Source organism: Hordeum vulgare, chromosome 7H (assembly GCF_904849725.1).
Source record: "Hordeum vulgare subsp. vulgare chromosome 7H, MorexV3_pseudomolecules_assembly, whole genome shotgun sequence".
NCBI classification, from domain to species: domain Eukaryota; kingdom Viridiplantae; phylum Streptophyta; class Magnoliopsida; order Poales; family Poaceae; genus Hordeum; species Hordeum vulgare.
Genome location: NC_058524.1, coordinates 305,603,389 through 305,608,961, shown reverse-complemented (window position 1 = coordinate 305,608,961; position 5,573 = coordinate 305,603,389). Strand labels below are relative to the sequence as shown.

The 5,573-nt window shown below is 40.3% G+C and overlaps 1 long non-coding RNA gene across 4 annotated transcripts; it reads right to left on the bottom strand.

Annotated features, from left to right (window-relative positions):
• Positions 1-436: 436 nt before the first annotated feature.
• On the bottom strand, positions 437-5,297 carry LOC123411691. 4 transcript variants are annotated; one of them, XR_006613310.1, is made up of 6 exons: positions 5,093-5,297; positions 4,320-4,462; positions 3,933-4,179; positions 3,699-3,855; positions 2,124-2,206; positions 437-479 (listed from the first exon to the last, which is right to left on the bottom strand). It is a non-coding gene; the product is annotated as an uncharacterized LOC123411691 (long non-coding RNA). The 4 variants fall into 4 exon arrangements; XR_006613311.1 differs by lacking the exons at positions 437-479; positions 2,124-2,206 and having other exon boundaries at positions 3,396-3,855; positions 4,320-4,480; XR_006613309.1 differs by lacking the exons at positions 437-479; positions 2,124-2,206 and having other exon boundaries at positions 3,396-3,855.
• Positions 5,298-5,573: the final 276 nt, after the last annotated feature.

The following is a 5,573-nucleotide window of genomic DNA, read 5'->3' as shown; positions in this document are numbered from 1 at the left end:
TATACATGACAGCAAAATATGGTCTATTTTTTACCGTCTTCCTAGCCTGTATGACAGCAAAATATGACATTTTGTTTGCTGTCATGAACATGACAGCAAAGAGCATAAATAGACATAATTCATACATCATATATATATATATATAACATAATCCATATAGCATATGGATATATATAACATAATCCATACAGCATATATATATATATATATAACATAATCCATACATCATATATATAACATCCATAATCCATACATCATATATATAACATCATTAATCCATACAGCATATAACACATCCATAATCCATACATCATATATATAACATCCATAATCCATGTCATAATATTTGGCATTACTACATATATATACATCGTATATATAATCCATGTCATAATATTTGGCATTACTACATAAAATTTGGCATTACGATAAATGTCTTCATGTCAATATCGTAGTCCAAAGAACATCCGTATGACAACCTAAAAGATGAAGTCATGCACATATGTCAGATTTTGGCACACAATAAATAAAGATTATCCAGTTCTTGGCACACAATAAAATTTGAGGAACACATAGAAAATCTTCAAGCAGGGAGACTCACAAATAAAAAACATAACTGGCAACTGCATGGTGATCGGACATGTTTCATTACAAGTAGGAATAGATTGATAATGATGACAAAAGAAGAAACAAAAATACAGATGAACCCATACAAAGAGGCCCTGAAGCACTTGCTCACAAGCTTGGATCGGTAGGCACCAGAACAAGCTTGCTCACAATCTTGCTGATAGAGCTAGAAGACAGGAGATCTCTTATGTCTATCGGACGTGGAATTAAGAGAGCTCTTACATGCTGAATGTAATCCGGGTCATTTTGTGTATGATTTTTTCAACAACAAGCTTATCGGATCAGCTACTTCTGCCTAAATCAACCAAATAAGTACAGAGTTATCTTATGTTATTTCAAGGTAGAACCAAGGAGATTATTAAATTATTTCCTCCTTTCTTAACAGAACACACAGAAAACTGTTTTTCCATGCAAAAAAAGGTATGTTGATTATCTAGGCTTCTCCTGAAGGATATCTATCTACTATTCTATCACTCCTTCGAAGTTATTTCTTTTACTCAGTGATTCTGCTGTATATCAAATTATTTTTTAATTCCAGTAGTTCTTACTTAGTATATGTCCTTTTTTGCTAGACTGGATTGGTGGAAGGCCAATCGTGCTAAGAGCAGAACCAATGTTGGTCATAGAACAAACTTCAATTCAAGACCAAGTTATAACTTTGGTTTGCTTTCCAGAGTTTAATTCTAGTGGAATATACCCCAAAATGGATCCAATGTTTGTGTCACCAAAACTACAGTAAAACTACAATTACCAAATGAACCGCTGGTTTTGGCAAAACAGAGAAAAACTGCAGTTTTGAGAAACCAAAGTATTGATTGGCACGCCTTGAAAAATTGAGGTTTTGAATTACCACAGTTTTAAAAAAACCGTGTTGCCAAACTAGGCCTTAGCCTATTTTGATACTGCAATCCGACATCCTACACCCGACCTCTTTTGTCAACATATCTTGCAATGCATGTTTCTGTTCTTTCCAGAAAGTGGATTACCCTCTGGAGCTTGATGTCTATGAATTCTACTTGGGTGAGCTGAAACTAAAAATTCAAATTTTAATGGTGCATAGGGAGTTATCTATGTCTATGAATTACCCGGAATTACTTGGGTGATGTCTATGAATTACCAGCTCCTGTTCTAGACATAGGGAGTTATCTTCTCCTGTGAAGAGTGCAAGCATTTTTTTTCTTGTCGGAAGATGAATGGTTTACAATTCCACAAGTAACTAACGACGGTTTAGAATTACGACAGTCCACATCCCAGAAATAAGAAAAGTACGAAACTGACAACACCAGCAGATGCTAGATAACACAAGTACTACACCTCCGTCCGGAATTACTTGACGCTCAAACGGATGTATCTAGCACTATATGTTTGAGCGTCGAGTAATTCCGGGCGGAGGGAGTAGATAGATAACTATTAAACAAAGAAGCAACTACCATGAGAGGTAAATATTATGAAGAGAAATGACCTTGAAAATATGAGAGATAGAGAGAGAGAGCAACCTGCAACACCCATGTTGGGTTGTACGTGATGGTCAAAGAAGTTGTGCGACAAAGTAGGTGACCACATCCAGCGCCACCGGTAGCTAGTCAGAAGAAACAATAATTAGGCTAAGAGGTTCATCACAATTACTCATTTTCGTATCAGTAAATTAGATAAACAACACCATATGGCAAAAAGACAAGTTAATGATCATTAAAGTCATTAAAGTCCGGTAAATACACTATCGGAACAGGTCATTGATTTGCTTGAATTTTGGGACTGAGAAGAACCAGGAAGCGCAACTTTGCTACAAGATGGCAAACACATGAGAAATTAGGCAAACTACTATTCTTTTTCTTGTGGTTTTCTAGTATTTGCGGGTGAGTTCTTGTTCCCTGCCTACTTGCCTGCTGTACCGTAGTTACTGCTCGCTTACCACAACAACTTCTGCTGTATGCAGTTAAGTCCATTAAACGTAGTACAGCTCTTCCATGTTCTTCAACTTTTGAAACCGTCACGGCGGAATCGGCGCACGGCTCTCCAACTCCAATCCCCGGTACGCCATCCGGAGTAGATTCTGTGCGTATCGTCTTCTTGCCGGACGCCGGTTCTTCTTGCTCTTCTCTTCTGAGCGAGTGTTCTTGTCGTTCGGGCCAGCAGCTTCCCGTTGATTTGGTACTATGCGTACATCTCCTCTCTGCTTCTCAATTCTCATGCTTCTCATGTTTTCCTTTTTTCAAAAGGAGGATTACCTCCGGTCTCATGCATACGGCCCCACATACTCCTTTCTCATGTGAGAACTGAGAACAAGTTCGATTCTTTTATCGCCTAAATAAAATATTTCAATTCTTTTAGGTCTTAGTAGTAGTAGGTTATTGTACCAGATTGTACGGTTGTGGTACCGTGTTTAGGCCAGTAGCATATCGAGATCATCTCTGGCGTTTGGTGGGTGCGGCCAGATTTGGGTCTAAGTTTTGACTTTTGGATGCTTATGGTGCACGCTTCTTCGGTTTGTTTGCGGTTTGTATTGTACTACTACTACTGGTTCATGCAAACTAGTGGTTGGGGCCGCCATTGCGGGCCTCCTGAGAGATAGCTGGGCGATGCCAGGTGGGAATGCGTCCCCTCTAATTAGTTTTATGTGATATGTGTTGTATAGGTGCACACAAGCAATGATATGGTTTAGTTCAGAGCCAAAATATAGACTATGAAAGTAATGGCAAATGCAAATATAACAATAAGATAGAGCAGTACAAGTGCAATGCACATTATCACGCTTTGTACGAAAGAGATACAACTTCTGCTAGAAATGTAGCAGCATAAAAATGATTCACGATATAAATTTATGAAGTTTATATCTGGAGATATACAAATGACAACATAACTGGAGTACTAAAAACCTATGAAGTTTCTAGTTGACTCATCAAACGGCTAATACAGACATTCTAGAGTCAGAATTATGCTGAACAGTATGCCATAATAAAATCATCTGCACGTAAGACAAGACTATCTTGGTTTATTTTATGTACCAGCTCAGATCTCACAATTTATGCTGAGCACTCCCTACTCTATATTATAGCAGAATGTGCACATACCTGCTGGATATATCAGCTATCCACAATTTCCCAGTGCCTTGCTTAAGGACCATTTTTAAAAGAATTCGTGGAAAACCTCAAGATTGGTCCAGCCCAGTTTGGTTACACATGCATTCCACTTCCCACAAATCTGGCTTATTAAATTGTCGAGCCACCACTAACGTTTTGTACAGGATATTAGAGATCAATTATATGAGTAGATGTTATCTAGAGCAGGAAATTGAGGATAGATACCCTTCTCTGTTGAGTGTACGCAAGGGCGGCCAATGACAAAACTGAACGGTGTTGAGAAATTGAACAGCTTGGCCAATAGTCTGACACAATTCTTGGGCTCGGCAGCTTAATCAGTGGTGACAACCATCCAGTTCGCTTCAAACAGCTCTCGCATGTCAACAGGAGCAGAGCAATCCTAGTGGATATCAGTTTTCATGAACTCGTGCTTCTAAAGTCATGAGATGCTGAGTAGATTAGTCCAATTCATCTGCAAACACAACAGAGAGCAAAGGAAGTATAAAGTAAGAAAAAGGACCCAAAGTAGAGCAATGCATACTGCAGGCAACTGTACTCAGTTAGTATCATACATAGTATTAATGCACCTAGATAATAAAGAAGAGACTGAACCTCTTTTATGAATTGTTTGTACTGATGAAGGCAGAGTTGAATCGCTCAATTCAAATCCTTTCTAACCTAAAGAGCACTGTTGGTGAATCAGAATCTAACATTGACATTGTTGCGAAATATCATCTAAATCTTGCTTTTTTGACCTGCAAAAAAATGACTTCCTAAATCTTGCTAATTTAATAGGGAATTAACATTAAGTATGATGCAGACATGTACAAAACTGAAATCAATTCATATAGTGAATTAATCGTTCATTATTGAACTGGTATACTCAAGAAAAAAGCACTGTATGTAGAGAATGTTGTACCTCACTGATGAAAAGTTAATATGCCACTTAACTGAAGATAAGTCAGTTTGTCCTTTAGTTAAAATGCTATAGATTTCTTCAGTTATATTCTCCTGGTCTTACCATCCATTTGTTAGTTGACTGCAATTTTTTACGAGATAAAGCCAATTGTTATAATTTTAGTAGCTTTATGATCCATGGTAGTTCATAAAAATGGTGTTTAGACTATTTAAAGTTATAACGAACACATGAAATTGTTGTGTTGCCTCGTCACCATTCCCACCCAGATCCTTTTGATTCCTAGTACTGCACAAAGGCATCATCTATCTCCTGTGGTTGTTAAACCCATCACCCCAGATCTATTCCCTATTCTAGAGTTCATACTACCAAATACTCGTAAATCGCAGCACACATCAAGGCCTGAAATCATCCAAACAAAGCAACTAACCAAGATATGGGACATCACATTTGAGAGATAAAATATCACCTGAGAGGATCCTCCCTCCCTCGATTTGGGGCGCTGCTGCTACTTGTCTCCTTTGTGGACGGGGGCGAGCTGTGGTCGAGCGGACGGCGGCGCGGCGAGGAGAAGTCAGGACAGGGTAGAGCCGCACGGAAGAAAGGGAAGGATGGCTTGCGCGTCGTCCGGGAACACGAGGAGGGAGATTGGCGCCCTTGCACCTGTCTGACCGGCGAACCTCATCAGCGACCTCCTCTTCCCTGCCCATCCTCGCCGTCCACGACCTGACGGAGCAGGCTGGTCAACGAGCTATGGGGGTGGAGCGAGAGGGGGTGCGGGTCGCTGGCGATGGGGTTGGGGAAGAGCTCGACAGCGTCTTTCGCATCGGCCATGGCCGCCGGAGCTCGTCGGAGGCACGCCGATGGTGGAGACGAGGTCTCGCCCCAAACCCTAGCCGTGGGGGATGGGTTGGGCGCGGGTGTTGGACGCAGGGAGGGACGGATCTGGC